The sequence below is a fragment of the Lepisosteus oculatus genome, unplaced genomic scaffold (assembly GCF_040954835.1).
Source record: "Lepisosteus oculatus isolate fLepOcu1 unplaced genomic scaffold, fLepOcu1.hap2 HAP2_SCAFFOLD_70, whole genome shotgun sequence".
Lineage (NCBI taxonomy): Eukaryota > Metazoa > Chordata > Actinopteri > Semionotiformes > Lepisosteidae > Lepisosteus > Lepisosteus oculatus.
Window position 1 is genome coordinate 537,121 of NW_027168257.1, and position 17,587 is coordinate 554,707.

At 48.5% G+C, this 17,587-nt stretch overlaps 8 non-coding genes and 2 pseudogenes across 8 annotated transcripts; 6 read left to right on the forward strand and 4 right to left on the reverse strand.

The window, feature by feature from the left end:
• The first annotated feature begins 1,461 nt into the window (after nt 1–1,461).
• Nucleotides 1,462–1,543, forward strand: trnas-uga (transfer RNA serine (anticodon UGA)). The gene has a single exon. It is a non-coding gene; the product is annotated as a tRNA-Ser (tRNA).
• A 1,400-nt stretch (nt 1,544–2,943) lies between these two features.
• On the forward strand, nt 2,944–3,025 carry trnaf-aaa (transfer RNA phenylalanine (anticodon AAA)). The gene has a single exon. It is a non-coding gene; the product is annotated as a tRNA-Phe (tRNA).
• Nucleotides 3,026–3,238: 213 nt separating this feature from the next.
• On the forward strand, nt 3,239–3,309 carry trnag-gcc (transfer RNA glycine (anticodon GCC)). Its single transcript has one exon. It is a non-coding gene; the product is annotated as a tRNA-Gly (tRNA).
• A 5,430-nt stretch (nt 3,310–8,739) lies between these two features.
• On the reverse strand, nt 8,740–8,881 carry LOC138233671 (U4 spliceosomal RNA). The gene has a single exon (XR_011187600.1). It is a non-coding gene; the product is annotated as a U4 spliceosomal RNA (small nuclear RNA).
• A 1,293-nt stretch (nt 8,882–10,174) lies between these two features.
• Nucleotides 10,175–10,293, forward strand: LOC138233748 (5S ribosomal RNA; annotated as a pseudogene).
• A 652-nt stretch (nt 10,294–10,945) lies between these two features.
• On the reverse strand, nt 10,946–11,109 carry LOC138233764 (U1 spliceosomal RNA). Its single transcript, XR_011187689.1, has one exon. It is a non-coding gene; the product is annotated as a U1 spliceosomal RNA (small nuclear RNA).
• Nucleotides 11,110–12,916: 1,807 nt separating this feature from the next.
• Nucleotides 12,917–13,035, forward strand: LOC138233702 (5S ribosomal RNA). Its single transcript, XR_011187631.1, has one exon. It is a non-coding gene; the product is annotated as a 5S ribosomal RNA (ribosomal RNA).
• Nucleotides 13,036–13,671: 636 nt separating this feature from the next.
• LOC138233750 (U1 spliceosomal RNA) lies at nt 13,672–13,835 on the reverse strand. The gene has a single exon (XR_011187675.1). It is a non-coding gene; the product is annotated as a U1 spliceosomal RNA (small nuclear RNA).
• Nucleotides 13,836–15,642: 1,807 nt separating this feature from the next.
• LOC138233763 (5S ribosomal RNA) lies at nt 15,643–15,761 on the forward strand. Its single transcript, XR_011187688.1, has one exon. It is a non-coding gene; the product is annotated as a 5S ribosomal RNA (ribosomal RNA).
• A 636-nt stretch (nt 15,762–16,397) lies between these two features.
• LOC138233766 (U1 spliceosomal RNA) lies at nt 16,398–16,538 on the reverse strand (annotated as a pseudogene).
• Between the last annotated feature and the right edge of the window lie 1,049 nt (nt 16,539–17,587).

Here is a 17,587-nt window from a genome sequence, read left to right on the forward strand (position 1 = left end):
TGGACAGCCCAGTTCTGTTCACGAGGTGGCTGAGTGGTTAAGGCGATGGCTTGTTAATCCATTGTGCTCTGCATGTATGAGTTCAAATCCCACTCTTGTCGGTTTCCATGTCTGACATGTGTGCCCGTTCGACGTTGGCCCTCCTTTTGTTTGCTCCAGTACTAGAGCCTTACATTTTCTAGCGGTGGCTGAACATGGTATAGTAGGCTAACGTCGGTATCGAGCAGTGGCAGTAACAGTATTTACGTGCCACTGCTGCCAAGTGGCTCTGGGTTGAGACCGCGTTTTCACTTACTTGCAGCACAAACGGAGAAAGCGATTTTTGACAGTCTCTCGAGAGACTGCGCTAGGTGTTTAGGGATAGACTTTGTCAGTTCCCCCTGGGATGATGGCCTCTCAAATAGTTTGTGATTCCTCTAGACGTTTATACAGTAGAAGCCTGCTTCGTGGCTTAAATCCAAGCTAAGGAAACGAGTTAGAGGTCTGATGCAGAACTGCGAATTCAATGAAGGGGAACACTACAGTACATTGCACTGTATGTGTGAGGAAAGCTGCCCCCTTCTGTTCCTTGTCGACCGAACAGAGGACTGTAAAGGATACCGCCAAGAAACTTTAGGATGCTGGTTGGAATCCAGCTCCAAAGAGGCCCCTTTGGGTGTTATGTCATCAAAAAGTAAGAACAGAGAATCTCCCTTTGATCAAAAGCGCAACAGAACTGTTTTCCGTGGAGCAGGTTTCAGACCCGTAGACCTGTTTTATTTGTAGGGCAGGGCGCATTCCCAAACGCGAATCTCCTGTTTTAGAAATGCTTTGGGCGGCGTGAAGTGAAAATAAGAAGTGGGCTCCAGATGCACATGGAAGCAATCAAGTGTTTCATCCGAGCTGTTTCAAAGACTGCTCAACAGCTTTCCTTTTACAGAGGCCCAACGATTAATGATGGGGGTGCACCCTTCAATGTGCCTTACGACTCTAGGGAGTGATTGAGACGATTCGTAGCGTGTGTTCATTTCCCTCTATTCCCCATGTTGCAGTGGTAAGATGACGTAAATTCCTGCTTCGACACGTAACGGCGTTATAATCAAGTACAGGAGCTGAGGGCTTTTGTTTTGTTTCGTTTTCTATGGCGTTCGTAAGCGCGCAAAACAAAGACAATTCCTGCGTCTAACACGAATGTAAATGCTTTTGAAAGTGCAGTGTGGTGCAGCTTGTAAAATCCTTGTCCACATTTGTGGTTTGTTGATGTTTTTTCTGTCTGCCAAAGTTGCATTTTGACATCCGGACGGGGAGACTTTATCATTTGAACGTGAAGCCAGCCTTAAACCCTCTGAGGCGTGTCTGTCTGCCGGCATGTATCTTGTGAAAGGTTTTTTTTTTAACAGAGAGCGACTTTAAAAAGGTTTCCGCAGCCACCTCGCACTCCGTGTTAGATTATAGGAGGAATGCGGCGGCGGCGAGCTCGCTGTAGTCGTGGCCGAGTAGTTAAGGCGATGGATTTGAAATCCATTGGGGACTCCCCGCTCAGGTTCGAATCCTGCCGACTACGGCGTCTGCCGCACGTCACCTTGTGCCTGTGCGGCAAAGGCGAAGTGCCGCTTCTCCTTTCCTGGTACTATAAAAATGCTACATCGCTTGGTCCTGCTTCCATAAAAAGCAGTTCTTCAGGTAATTCTACTCTCTTACCAAAGCTGTTAGGTTTCTTTCCGTGGTGAGATGGGTTGTCATGCAACGCTGCCACATAGTGCCGACAGACAAGTGTGTTGCGGGAGAAGAGAAAAGTGTTTGAAGATTTAAGAGTGTCTTAGGTGGAGCCAAAATCAAGTGTCACAAATGCAAGTGGGAAGATTTCCAATGTTTAATATGGTCAAAATAAGCGGAAGTTACCAGCTGGTCCGGCACAGTCTGCCATGCTTTTGTCATATACTGTAAAGTGGTGTGGAACTGGGTGTCGAACTGGAGCCTCACCATTTGCATATGTGAGGCTCCAGTTATACATCGAGTGTCACATTAAATGACAAAAATGAAGAGAGTTAAAGCACCTGGAGAGGTTTTCTTACAACTTTTGAGCTGACACAGTTTTGGAAAATGTTTCCTTCACGGTGCACTGAACAACATAGGCAGCCAAGAGTCTCCAAAACAAAACAGAATGGACAGATAGGAGAAAATTCCCACTCGTCCTGAAGTTCCCAAAATCCAGCACTGAGCGTAAACAAAGTGTCTAAGTAGCGTGGGAATGCTAACCCTAACCCTAGCTGGAGTTTGAGCAATCCGGCACTGAGCGTAAGAAGATGAGTCAAAGTAACGTCTAATCGGATTAGTTTCCTTAGAGCTGGTTCAGAGTTTGCTCAAGAGTTTACCTTTCACAGATGCGCAAAGAAGAATGTTGGGGGTGCACGCTTCAAGGCGCCTTACAGCTGTAGGGAGTGATTCGAGACGATTCGTGGCGTGTGCTCGTTCCCATATACCGTACGACCCGGGGTGCAGTGCTAGGATGACGTACAATACCGCTTGGGCACGTAACGGGGTTATATGCAAGTGCAGGACGTGAGGGTTTTCGTTTGTTCGTTTTGTTTTGCTCTGCTTTGCTTTGTTTTGCTTTCCATCGCGTTGGTAAGAGCGTAAATAAAAAGGCGATTCCTGTGTCTACCACTAATGTAAGAGCTATTTCAAGTGCGACGTGGTGCGGCTTTTCAAATGCTTGTGGGCATTTCTCTGTTGTTGATTCTTTTTTTGTGTGTAACAAAGTGGCATTTTCATGTCCGGACGGGGAGACTTTATCATTCCGACATGAAGCCACCCTTAAGTCCTCTGAGGCGTGTCTGTCTGCAAGGCTTGTATTTTGGAAATGTTTTTTTGAAACGGAGAACGACTTTGAAATAGGCTTCCGCCGGCGCCTCGCGATCCAGGTAAGATTGTAGCAAGAACGCAGCGGCAGTGGGGCTTGCTGTAGTCGTGGCTGAGTGGTTAAGGCAATGGACTAAAAATCCATTGGGGTCTCCCCGCACAGGTTCCAATCCTGCCGACTACGTTGTCCACTTTCAGTCGGTGTGTTTCGGCTCAAGCAAAGAAGCGCGCCTCTTTGCTGTTCCTGGTGGTTTTAAAACGCCCAATCGCTTGTACCCGCTGCCTTAGAAATAAGTTCTTCAGCGTCCGCAAATGGCATTTTGCAGCTGGAAGCAGATGTCGACGCGTTTTGCACAGAGCACCAAAAAAGCATCTTTTTTGAAGGCCCAGGCACTGAGCATTGGTGGTTCAGTGGTAGAATTCTCGCCTGCCACGCGGGAGGCTCGGGTTCGATTCCCGGCCAATGCAGTGGCTTTTGCAGCGAGCGGCTCCATCACTTGCATCCCCTTGCAACTCGCAACTGAAAACCCACTGAAGCTAAGCAGGTGTGAGCCAGGTCAGTACCTGGATGAGCTACAGGGAAAAACAAAGCTTCCAGCTGGAAGCGGTGTTAATGGTGCCGGCGGGGGGGCGCTCACCCTGAGGTCTGTGCGGGTCCCAATGCCCCAGTATAGTGACGGAGATGCTGTGTTGTAAAAGGGCGCTGTCTTTTGGATGAGATGTAAAACCGAGGTCATAGCGCTCTGTGGTCATTCAAAATGACCACCAAAACCTTTGACAAAAGCTCTTGGTAATTGATGGTCTTCAATAATGCTTCTCCTTTAGGTACATTTTAAATCAGCTGAAAAATGCTGTGAAATGGGGGGGCACTTCAGGCCAGTGTAGGATTTGGGTTACAAGAACCATGAAACTGCACGAGAAAGCCCGTACACTGATTACACGGCTTTCTATTCAAAGGAGGACAAAAGAAATTCCCTGAGTTTGATTTTTTGCAGCACAGAGAGGAGCACTGTCGTGAGGCTGGTTAGCTCAGTTGGTTAGAGCGTGGTGCTAATAACGCCAAGGTCGCGGGTTTGAGCCCTGTACGGGCCAGGTCTAGGTCCAGGTCCCTGTTTGTGAAACAGGCAAATGACTGTCTCAGGGGCCCATTCCTCATTCTCAAGACACATGTATGCAGTATGTACACCGTGCATTGAGCAATAGGGACTGAATACACCACAGGTAAGGTTAGAAGTCATTCTGAGGTGCCACATGTGAGGGATACAGCTAGGCATCCGAAATGTAGGGTTTGAGACCCTTCAGGAGTACTGCATCCTTTGAGACAGACCCGTGCATGTTAAACAAATGATCATTTCTTTCGGCATTAGGGACTAAATATACTAAACATATGATGCTAAAATGTTATTTTCACATATATTAATGTAATAAATGATTGCTTATGCTTTAGAAACAAATCTAATTAAAATAAAAGCTTAAGTTTTGTATTTATCTTGTACCATAGAACATGATTTTCTTTGTATTTCAAGCCCACAAAGTGTCCAAATGACGCACTACATGATATAAGGAAGATTATCACATGCATATCGGTATTATCTTTCTTATGAAAATGCATTCCTTTCATTACCTTTTACTTTTTAAAATGAACTCAAATTGAGTATAATGTAATAATTTAAGTAGAATAGATTCTAATAATATAATGATCCAGTGTTTTGCACTACTTCACTGCTTCACTGCTCTATGCCATCTGGAAATAAATCCTCAGACTGCTTACTGCCCTGGGCATGTACCAATAAATTAAAGGAGCACATCTGTTTATCACTGCGTTGAAGCAGGAGACACACAGTCTCTGCAAACACATCCTAGATACAGTGTTCCAGCACCTTTGACCTCATCCAGAACGTATCATTTCTTGAAAGGGATTGCTGTCCGAATGCACATCTGAATCCCAAACAGAATCTCTAGTAAAATACGATCATTTGTGAAACAGGCAAATGACTGTCTCAGGGGCCTATTCCTCATTGTCAGACACATGTATGGAATGCTTTCACCGTGCATTGAGCAATAGGGATTAAAAACACCGCAGGTAAGGTTAGATGTCATGTTCTATGATCATTTCTTTCAGCATTAGGGACTAAATATACTAAACGTATGATGCTAAAATGTTATTTTTACATATATTAATGTAATAAATGATTGCTTATGCTTTATAAACAAATCTAATTAAAATAAAAGCTTAAGTTTTGTATTTATCTTGTACCATAGAACATGATTTGCTTTGTATTTCAAGCCCACAAAGTGTCCAAATGTTCTATGATCATTTCTTTCAGCATTAGGGACTAAATATACCAAACGTATGATGCTAAAATCCTGAAAAAAGGATGTGCTCCATCTCGTCAGTAGATTGGATTCCAAAACTGATTTGGGTCAATATACATTACCTTTGAAATTAAAGTACAGTCTACTGTAGGGAACCATCAACTTAGAAAGCATTGGCCTTCCCTGGGGGTCAGGTAGGTGCAAAAGATAAACCTTTATCCTATCTTTATCTTAAGATAAGTGGCCAAGCAGTATTTTTCCAAGTTTCACCAAGCACATCATGTTGCCATAGTAGACAAAGTTCTATAAAATGTTAAATAACTTTTAAAAAAAGCATCTTGGTCTTACAGTACTGTACAAGGTGAATTAAACTGTCCCTGGTAATAAAAAGTAATTAGAAGCATCTCAGAAACTTTATCTCTAGAAACATTAGCTGTTTTATATCATGTAATTTAGTGTGATGTTGTCAGAATTCAAGGACATTAGCACACACAGAAATTGGTTCAGTTAAATCTAAAAAACACAGCTAAACATGGGTTTAAATGTAACAGAAGTCTTACCTCTTGTCAAAAGATTTAATTCAAGAAGCGATGTAATAAATGATTGCTTATGCTTTATAAACAAATCTAATTAAAATAAAAGCTTAAGTTTTGTATTTATCTTGTACCATAGAACATGATTTTCTTTGTATTTGAAGCCCACAAAGTGTCCAAATGATGCACTACATGATATAAGGAAGATTATCACATGCATATCGGTATTATCTTTCTTATGAAAATGCATTCCTTTCATTACCTTTTACTTTTTAAAATGAACTCAAATTGTGTATAATGTAATAATTTAAGTAGAATAGATTCAGGTAGGAAATATAGAGTCATGATGTTTATGGCTGACATCATTTCACATGGGTGAATTTTAAGCTAAGAAATAAAAACATTTACAATGAAGATACCATTGCTTAATTTTAAATGCCTTTAAAAAATAAATACCTCCTGAGAATAATTTGCCACTCCCAGATCCTTGGTAAGGTACTGTTTGAATCCAATCAGGAGAGGAGCATCCAGGGAGTGCTTTCTATAGAGTCCAGCTTGGGCCACTCTCTTCCGGCCTGCTGATACTTTTTAACTACTCAGGGCCTGTAAGGATATAAAACACCGGTTTAAACATTTTATACCTATAAGACAAATTAGAATTTTAGTAAAAAATAGATACATCTGAAAAATAAAAAGTCTTACTGCTGATAGAGTTCTTCAGAGCTCACATCTTCCCCTTCCTTATCCGCTTCTGTTTCAGTTTCTAGAGCAGCCTCTGGCATCTCTTCCTCCTGGACTGCGGCCTCTTGCTCAGGGCCGCTGGAATGCAGGTAGATTCTTTTCAACATGCTTTTACATAATATGTTGTAACAATGATTTCAAAAAGAAACTACAGAAGCCTTACAGATTAAAAATATCTCACCTTGCCAATGTGTCTTCAGGCTTCCCATGTACAAAAAGGCCCAAGGACTCTAGCAGTCTTACAACCACTATCCTGTTTGCCTCACCAGACACGATCTCTATTCTGTGGTAATCCACGATGACCCCGTTCTTCAGGTGATTCATCATGTCCTCCCTCGCCTGTTGAGAGGCCATCCTGATGTTTTCTGCCGTGGCGTGCTTCATACACGCCCTCTTCAAGTGAGCAGGAAGCTGATCAAGAGTATTCAGGCACATCTTGCACACCAGGGGAATCCTCGCGGGTTTCCTTTGAAAATAAATAATACCATCTGTGTATAGAAACAAGCTAAGACTGATTTCTTAAATTATCCTTAATTTTCTCTCTCATAGTTTGAGCATAATGATTTTATTGCATTTATATAAGAATTGCTCATTGCTCCTAAATAAATAATGGTTTCATAAAAAAGTGAACACTTGGTCTCAGTCACAGACTTTCCAATAGAAGCCATTGTGGAGTTCAGCAACTGCAGGTCCTAGAAGTGGGGAAGGAATTTTAAAAGAGAAATTGAATTACAATACAGAAGGAATGGCTGAGGGATCACTGAAATATATATATACAAATTCCAAAGACTGAGTCCATATAGAAACAACTACCTTTCATTTTCAGTATAAGAAAAAAAAAACATTATCTTCCAAAGCATCATAAAATTGTCCCTTCTTCCAGACTCTACTTCTCTCTTGTAGTAGTATAGCAGACCTTTCCAGGTGAGCAGATCACAGAGTCCGAAATGAGCTTCCTCCATCAAGCAAAGTACCTGAACATGACTCTGTCTTCATAAAAGCACCCCTGTAATAAAGAAATTAAATCCGAAATCAAGAGGGCAGTTGCCTACTGAAATACAAGAAGTCATCAATTTTAACCTAGCAACACATTAAAGGCTGCATCTATACAAGTACGATTCTAGAAATGCTCACCAGATTACGTTTTAAGAAGGAACTGCGCCTCAGGTTCCGCCGAGATCTTAACTCGGATGGCAGGATTCAGAGTCCGGAGTGCGGACTGATGGCGCACGGAGGGTCCATATACTGTGGATCCCTCAGTGATCTTCCGCGTATTCAAACCGCCAGCGTGTGACTCCCCTGTCCCCGTGACCTCATTGCTCTGCTCTCTCCTCTGTGCAGCTGAGCCCGACTCACGGTAAAATGGAAAAAAATATGCCCTCGACGTGAGATTTATTCTGGAGCGAGCCAGTGTTGCGCATAGCTGCCTTCAAAGCAGTTAACCCAGGTTCGATTCCCGGCCAACGCAGTTACGAATGTTTTCAAATGCTGTCATGAGCCTTGGATTGTGACTAGCAAAGCGAAGCCTTTTGAAAGAGCTAAAGCACTGCAAAACGGAATTGAAGGAGAATCTTACAGGGGATTCTGAGCAGAGTCTGCATACATGCAGTCAGATAAAGGTGCTGAAAGCTTGAGCTACTCTCAATGTCATGCTGCCCTTCCCCGGAGTAAATCTGTTACATTGTAAGAATGCTTCTGGCAGGTTCAAAAAGAGACCCTTGTTAATTGGAGAAATCAATGATTTCGAATGAATTCTGTATGCGTTAAAAGACAGCTATACACAGAAAACATGCAGGACACTACTCATGATGTTTCCCGAGCAGAAACACAGTGCGTTTTTCCAAGCCATTTGACAAAGCCCACCCACTGAAAACTGCAGCAGATCGTGTAAAGACGTTCAACTTTGTAACTACTGCACGCACAGGAAGCAGAATAAATTCCTCTTTTCAAACTGTCAAAGGTTTGCTTTGCGAACGCTGCAGGACATCGCACAATCTCTTTTGAATGGGGACAAACGATTTCTTATGGGGCGCAGTAAGTACAGACGTTTAAAATGCTCCACTCATGCCGACGATGCAGCATGAAGAAGCGCAACCTAACGTTTGACAGACAAAAGCCAGGCGCCGCTACGAGCAATATGAAATCATACTGACAAGCACACGGCGTTTCGCGCTGACACAAAAGTAATCTCGACAGACGCTGTTCTCTGCATAAAGCTGAAAGAGCGTTTCTGTTGACACGTAACAAGTTCGTTTCTTTCTACCATGATATCACCGTGACCAAATCTGTCTTTAAACACCTTGCTCAGTCTCTGACGAGACTGTCAAAAATTGCTTTCGCCGATTGTATTGCAAACCGGCGGAAGCGGGGTATTGGGAAAAGTTTTCAACTAGCAATAATCACGCCTCGGCTAACCCTCACAGGCTACGATACTGCCACTGCGCAAAGCTGACGGTTGCCAGGCAACCGCGGGGATCCTATGGAAATCGTTATCGATCGTGTCATGGCATGTCGTTGCTATAACGCTTCATATTTGTCGTCTTCTTCTTCTTCTAGCTTGAGGTTTTGAAGAATTTCATGACAGACAAGGGCTCCGTTGGGAACAAAGGGCGTTGTGAGAAAACCGTTGCTTATTTTCAGCAGCAGAAATACAACCCTTTAAATACAAGATGACAGAACAATGACGAAGGGCATGCCGGGAGGAACTCATGCACTACAGAGGAAAGGGGGCGGGCACGTACAGTTCACATTCAAGCCACAAGTACTCCTCTTGGATGTTGCACAAACAAATCCTAACGTCTTGAAAGCATTGCAGCATGTTTGTGTCCCACTTCCCGTGGCTGCGGGACGACTGACACGAACGGACAAACACAATCTGTGGCGTTTAGCGTGACATAGTCTTGCAGGCATCGTGCTGTCTCACTGCAATATTATACCGCTGGAGGAAACAGTCCATCTGGCCATGAAACTCATTTGAACGTCTAGCTACAGCAACTAACAATATCATGATTTATTCAGGATGTGTGGAATCAGCACGTCCCGGAGACAGCTTCCGAAATCGTGAGCATTCTCTGGTGGTAGGGGCGTTCAAGATGGCGCTCAGGTGGGAGGTAAAGTTTAGTGGTTGGGGAGTTTTTTTGAGTTTTTCATGACCTGAATGTTAATTTTTGCTTTTTTTGACTACAGAAAAATAAGGACTTAACACTAGTTGTTTAAACTTCAGTTATAATTGAAAGAAAAAAAAAAACATTTTTTTTTAGGTTTAAAAAGTCCGATATGAGTAACACTGGGAAAAGAAAAGAGAGTGCTGGGTCTTCGAAGGAGAACTCTAAGATACCTCAATCGTATATGTATAGCACTACAAAAAAATCGATGGCAACTAAAGGGAAAAGTGAAGCAGCTGCAGGGGCAGCAAGAGGGCGGAGGCGCCGCGCGCCCGGCCGAAGTGTTGGACCGGTGCGCTTTACGTGCTGAAATAAACACGCGACAGCCCCGAAATGTTTCCAGAGTGCTGTGCACTGAAGACTTGCCTGGTGCTCCTCCGTGCAGATTCTTTGTCCTCCTCCAGTGCGGGACGAGCCAACACAAGGGAGCGCATTCGCCAACATCCAGGCACGCAATGCGATTTGGAAAGCAGCTCCTTTCCAAAGAGTTGCACACGAACGATCCTTCAGTCCCGCTCGGGGGGCACGGAGCCCCCGCCACACACAGCTTCAAGTAGCGAGTCAGGCGCCAGGGCTTTCGCTTACGGCCACACCACTCTGAACATGCCCGATCTCGTCTGATCTTGGAAGCTAAGCAGAGTCGGGCCTGGTTAGTACTTGGATGGGAGACCGCCTGGGAATACCAGGTGTGCTCAGGTTGCTCTCCCGACCAGGTTGCTCTCCCGGCCAGCAGGGGTCGCCGTTGGTGCCGTAGGCTTTGGGAGGAAAACCTGCAGGATGGAAAGGTGATCTATAGCCTCATCTCTAGAGATGTTTTGTTGCTGTGGCATGTGTGTGACCCATATTCAAAAAAAAAAAACCCGTCTGTAAAACGAATATCGAAGCTGCCTCTAAATCTGCAAATGAAGATGAGTCGATAAACCACTCGTTTTTCGTATAACTAGACATATATTCATTTGTTACCGATTTCATTCATTGAGCACGGATACAATAGAGGTACAGCCATTCACTGTTTGACATGTCTGCACTGGTACAGAACCGAGCAATCAGAAAACGGGTGAAACTGTCTTTAGACTCAGCATACAGTACCGAGGCCCCCCATGACCAAATAAAGGCTAACCTCGATAATCAGCCTAAAGAACGCAGACTACAGCAAAACGACTGACTTTGAAAAGGGAATGAACGTCCGGAAGGAGTAGTGGAACTAGCTTGAGATGCTTCTCCGGACCCCTAACTAAAAGCCAGCGAGAACCAGCAGCGGCGTCCACTCCTGTCGAACCGGGATCCTTCCGCAGCCACGCAGCTCGTGGTGTCCTAACCCTCCCGTATCTGATTTTGGACCAAGCACATCAGGGGAGAGCGCGAACGCAGTCCCCCACTTCTAGAAATTATGCAGTCGAGATTCCCACATTTGGGGAATTCGCAGGGGTCAACACAGCCGGAGTGCAATGGCCGAGCCTCGCCCTGGGTGAACCTCCTTCTTGATCAAGGTATTTCCCCTGCCAGGTAAGTATGAGTTAAACATGCCCCTGCAAGCGGCCCGCACCCACAGCACAAATCGCGCAGCCTAGGCCACCTCCTCGCCCCGCACGCCACCGCCTCCAGCTGGGCCCACTCTTTCACACACTCACACGCCACACTAACACTCAAAAGTGTGGGCAAAACGAGAAAACGAGCGCGCCGTTTCCTACACATCTGCAGTCGCCGTTGCGCATTCGCAGCATGTCCCGGGATGCAATTCGGCCTCATTTGCATAACTCCAGACCGGCAGATCGCCACGCAAGCTCGCGACGTGCGCCTGCCACACACCGAACAAACCTTTTCAGCAATTTCCAAAAAACGGGCCTGCTCGCCTGCCCACAAGGCTCCGTCTCTTACCTGCTCTCCAGAGCCTGCTGCCTTCTGTGCTTTTCTCTCGGCACCGCTGCAGTGCACACAACTCCTGCAGCGGGAGGGGGGGAGAAAGTTCCCGCGCTCCGCCGCAGGGAAGGCTCGCTCCGTGCGCACACGTCCTTTCGATGCCAGTCCAACAAGTGCTCCGCATTAGCTGCGTCGGGGCTCCGGCGTGTCGCACCTCACCTCACCTCGCACTGCCCCCTCCTTGAATGTCTGCCGCTGGGCATGCCCCGCTCTCCTCCGCCTTATCTTATCGCGTGTGAGCACCGACAATGGCCACAATGCCGGGGAATGGCACCTGTAAAGTGTTAATTGGGGCACAGGAACAGCCCGTCTCGTCTCGGGGGGGCCGGCTTCAGAGACAATACAGCAAACACAGCGGGGCGGGGGAAGAAGACGACACCACACATGCGGGTACATTCAGCTCCGGCGGGAACGAGACATTTGTCGGTCTTTTCAAGTGCCGAGAGCCGAGCAATCCTTCACTTGTATCGTTTCTCCCCGGTGACTAGATCTGGCCCTGCGACTCTCGACTGGGCTCACCCCCGGGGCAGCCCAGCAGGTGTGAGCCTGGCCGGCACCCGGATGGGAGATTCCACCCCGGAAAAGCTCCGGTTGCTGCTGCTCCTGCAAGAGGTGTGACTGGGACCAGTAGGGAGCGCTCACCCTGCGGGCTGTGTGGCTCTCTTACGCCCCAGCCTCCTGATGGCGACACTCTGCTGCACAAACAGGCGCCGTCCTTCGGGGGAGGCGTCAAACCGAGGTCCCGACCCTCCTTGGCCATTAGGAAACCCCAGGGCGTCTCTCAAAAAGAGACGCCGGGGGTGTCCCTCTGGTGTTAGTGCTCCCCTTTTCCCATCAGTCGGGGTCTCCTCCTAATCCCCGTCTCACCTGTAACAATCAATGACGAGGCCCCCCTGTCCGTGAGATTTAGTACTCGCGCAAGAGACCGGGGGCAGAGCGCGAACGCGGTCCCCCGCCCCCCACAAAGTGCGCGCTCCGGGTTCCCTCTCGGGGCCCTGCAACACAGCGGAAGGGCAGCGAGAAGGAGCCTCTTGCTCTGACGCCGCAAGGCCACAAGAGGGCGGAGGCGCCGCGCGCCCGGCCGACGTGTTTGACCGGTGCGCTTTACGTGCTGAAATAAACACGCGAAAGCCCCGAAATGTTTCCAGAGTGCTGTGCACTGGAGGTTTTTGTCTGGTGAAGACTTGCCTGGTGCTCCTCCGTGCAGATTGTTTGTCCTCCTCCAGTGCGGGACGTGCCAACACAAGGGAGCGCATTCGCCAACATCCAGGCACGCAATGCGATTTGGAAAGCAGCTCCTTTCCAAAGAGTGGCACACGAACGATCCTTCAGTCCCGCTCGGGGGGCACGGAACCCCCGCCACACACAGCTTCAAGTAGCGAGTCAGGCGCCAGGGCTTTCGCTTACGGCCACACCACCCTGAACACGCCCGATCTCGTCTGATCTTGGAAGCTAAGCAGTGTTGGGCCTGGTTAGTACTTGGATGGGAGACTGCCTGGGAATACCAGGTGCTGTAAGCTCTTGCTCTCCCGGCCAGCAGGGGTCGCCGTTGGTGCCGTAGGCTTTGGGAGGAAAACCTGCAGGATGGAAAGGTGATCTATAGCCTCATCTCTAGAGATGTTTTGTTGCTGTGGCATGTGTGTGACCCATATTCAAAAAAAAAAACCCGTCTGTAAAACGAATATCGAAGCTGCCTCTAAATCTGCAAATGAAGATGAGTCGATAAACCACTCGTTTTTCGTATAACTAGACATATATTCATTTGTTACCGATTTCATTCATTGAGCATGGATACAGTAGAGGTACAGCCATTCACTGTTTGACATGTCTGCACTGGTACAGAACCGAGCAATCAGAAAACGGGTGAAACTGTCTTTAGACTCAGCATACAGTACCGAGGCCCCCCATGACCAAATAAAGGCTAACCTCGATAATCAGCCTAAAGAACGCAGACTACAGCAAAACGACTGACTTTGAAAAGGGAATGAACGTCCGGAAGGAGTAGTGGAACTAGCTTGAGATGCTTCTCCGGACCCCTAACTAAAAGCCAGCGAGAACCAGCAGCGGCGTCCACTCCTGTCGAACCGGGATCCTTCCGCAGCCATGCAGCTCGTGGTGTCCTAACCTTCCTGTATCTGATTTTGGACCAAGCACATCAGGGGAAAGCGCGAACGCAGTCCCCCACTACCAGAAATTATGCAGTCGAGATTCCCACATTTGGGGAATTCGCAGGGGTCAGCACAGCCGGAGTGCAATGGCCGAGCCTCGCCCTGGGTGAACCTCCTTCTTGATCAAGGTATCTCCCCTGCCAGGTAAGTATGAGTTAAACAGGCCCCTGCAAGCGGCCCGCACCCACAGCACAAATCGCGCAGCCTAGGCCACCTCCTCGCCCCGCACGCCACCGCCTCCTGCTGGGCCCACTCTTTCACACACTCACACGCCACACTAACACTCAAAAGTGTGGGCAAAACGAGAAAACGAGCGCGCCGTTTCCTACACATCTGCAGTCGCCGTTGCGCATTCGCAGCATGTCCCGGGATGCAATTCGGCCTCATTTGCATAACTCCAGACCGGCAGATCGCCACGCAAGCTCGCGACGTGCGCCTGCCACACACCGAACAAACCTTTTCAGCAATTTCCAAAAAACGGGCCTGCTCGCCTGCCCACAAGGCTCCGTCTCTTACCTGTTCTCCAGAGCCTGCTGCCTTCTGTGCTTTTCTCTCGGCACCGCTGCAGTGCACACAACTCCTGCAGCGGGAGGGGGGGAGAAAGTTCCCGCGCTCCGCCGCAGGGAAGGCTCGCTCCGTGCGCACACGTCCTTTCGATGCCAGTCCAACAAGTGCTCCGCATTAGCTGCGTCGGGGCTCCGGCGTGTCGCACCTCACCTCACCTCGCACTGCCCCCTCCTTGAATGTCTGCCGCTGGGCATGCCCCGCTCTCCTCCGCCTTATCTTATCGCGTGTGAGCACCGACAATGGCCACAATGCCGGGGAATGGCACCTGTAAAGTGTTAATTGGGGCACAGGAACAGCCCGTCTCGTCTCGGGGGGGCCGGCTTCAGAGACAATACAGCAAACACAGCGGGGCGGGGGAAGAAGACGACACCACACATGCGGGTACATTCAGCTCCGGCGGGAACGAGACATTTGTCGGTCTTTTCAAGTGCCGAGAGCCGAGCAATCCTTCACTTGTATCGTTTCTCCCCGGTGACTAGATCTGGCCCTGCGACTCTCGACTGGGCTCACCCCCGGGGCAGCCCAGCAGGTGTGAGCCTGGCCGGCACCCGGATGGGAGATTCCACCCCGGAAAAGCTCCGGTTGCTGCTGCTCCTGCAAGAGGTGTGACTGGGACCAGTAGGGAGCGCTCACCCTGCGGGCTGTGTGGCTCTCTTACGCCCCAGCCTCCTGATGGCGACACTCTGCTGCACAAACAGGCGCCGTCCTTCGGGGGAGGCGTCAAACCGAGGTCCCGACCCTCCTTGGCCATTAGGAAACCCCAGGGCGTCTCTCAAAAAGAGACGCCGGGGGTGTCCCTCTGGTGTTAGTGCTCCCCTTTACCCATCAGTCGGGGTCTCCTCCTAATCCCCGTCTCACCTGTAACAATCAATGACGAGGCCCCCCTGTCCGTGAGATTTAGTACTCGCGCAAGAGACCGGGGGCAGAGCGCGAACGCGGTCCCCCGCCCCCCACAAAGTGCGCGCTCCGGGTTCCCTCTCGGGGCCCTGCAACACAGCGGAAGGGCAGCGAGAAGGAGCCTCTTGCTCTGACGCCGCAAGGCCACAAGAGGGCGGAGGCGCCGCGCGCCCGGCCGACGTGTTGGACCGGTGCGCTTTACGTGCTGAAATAAACACGCGAAAGCCCCGAAATGTTTCCAGAGTGCTGTGCACTGGAGGTTTTTGTCTGGTGAAGACTTGCCTGGTGCTCCTCCGTGCAGATTGTTTGTCCTCCTCCAGTGCGGGACGAGCCAACACAAGGGAGCGCATTCGCCAACATCCAGGCACGCAATGCGATTTGGAAAGCAGCTCCTTTCCAAAGAGTGGCACACGAACGATCCTTCAGTCCCGCTCGGGGAGCACGGAACCCCCGCCACACACAGCTTCAAGTAGCGAGTCAGGCGCCGGGACTTTCGCTTACGGCCACACCACCCTGAACACGCCCGATCTCGTCTGATCTCGGAAGCTAAGCAGCGTCGGGCCTGGTTAGTACTTGGATGGGAGACTGCCTGGGAATACCAGGTGCTGTAAGCTTTTGCTCTCCCGGCCAGCAGGGGTCGCCGTTGGTGCCGTAGGCTTTGGGAGGAAAACCTGCAGGATGGAAAGGTGATCTATAGCCTCATCTCTAGAGATGTTTTGTTGCTGTGGCATGTGTGTGACCCATATTCAAAAAAAAAAACCCGTCTGTAAAACGAATATCGAAGCTGCCTCTAAATCTGCAAATGAAGATGAGTCGATAAACCACTCATTTTTCGTATAACTAGACATATATTCATTTGTTACCGATTTCATTCATTGAGCACGGATACAATAGAGGTACAGCCATTCACTGTTTGACATGTCTGCACTGGTACAGAACCGAGCAATCAGAAAACGGGTGAAACTGTCTTTAGACTCAGCATACAGTACCGAGGCCCCCCATGACCAAATAAAGGCTAACCTCGATAATCAGCCTAAAGAACGCAGACTACAGCAAAACGACTGACTTTGAAAAGGGAATGAACGTCCGGAAGGAGTAGTGGAACTAGCTTGAGATGCTTCTCCGGACCCCTAACTAAAAGCCAGCGAGAACCAGCAGCGGCGTCCACTCCTGTCGAACCGGGATCCTTCCGCAGCCATGCAGCTCGTGGTGTCCTAACCTTCCTGTATCTGATTTTGGACCAAGCACATCAGGGGAAAGCGCGAACGCAGTCCCCCACTACCAGAAATTATGCAGTCGAGATTCCCACATTTGGGGAATTCGCAGGGGTCAGCACAGCCGGAGTGCAATGGCCGAGCCTCGCCCTGGGTGAACCGATTCGATTTCGATTTTTAAGAACTTTATTTTCTTTTCACAAAAAAATACAGGAAATCACAAATCAGAAAGCTTTACATTAATATACATACTTAAAACAGTATATATGATCACATCTCATTACATTTTGACACGGTAACAGTTACATAGCAACAATTTTCTTTTTTTCTGGTGCAAATCACATTCTTTATTTAAACATGATAATGTTTTTCACAGTTTCTTGAGATACTGTCCAATGCTCTCTATTTCCCACAGATTTTCTGCTTCCTCCCTCCCTTCTCTCCACAGATCTCTGAGGTAATAGTTCTCTCGGGTGATGAACAGGGCCAGGCTACCTGCTGCCTTGACTGGGACCTCGATGCCTTTGAACAGCCCCATGTTCCTCACTCTCCACAGGGCGTCTTTCCCACTGTTCACCACGGCCCAGATCCTGTCAAACACGTCAGGGGGAAGTTTGACAGGAGAGATGCCATATATGATGAAAGCAGCGGTCAGGGTAAATTGGGGCGAGAGAGCCTGCAACCAATCTTCAAACTGTGCCCAGAAGGCCTTAGCAAAAAAGCAGGACCACAGGAGATGGGTCACAGTCTCCTCCTCGCCGCAGCCCACCCTAACGCAGCGAGGGCTGGGGGTGAGGCCCCTACGGTACAAGAAAGTTCGTACCGGTAAGCACTGGTGGACGACACTCCAGGCTAAATCTCTGTGAATGTTGCACAGAAATTTAGAGGATGTGTGTTTCCACACCTTCCTTGTTTGGGCTGATGTTAAAATGCCCACAGGGGTCTGCCTATTGTTCTGGGGTGCTACGAAATCTTCCAGTTTTTGGACGCTGACATCTCGGAGGGGAATATGGCCAATTGGGTGAGATCTTAGAAAACTTTTAACTGTCCCATAAATTGCAGGGCATGTGTCAGAGAGTGGGACGTCCAGCTTGGGTCTGACACCCCACACCCTGAACACCTCCCTACCTACCCAGAGCCTGGAAAAATAAGTCCAGGTACGCGCTGCAGGTGCTGTTGCAAAGCCTCTCAGCACAGAGGCCAGGAAAATGCACAGCAGCTTCGTA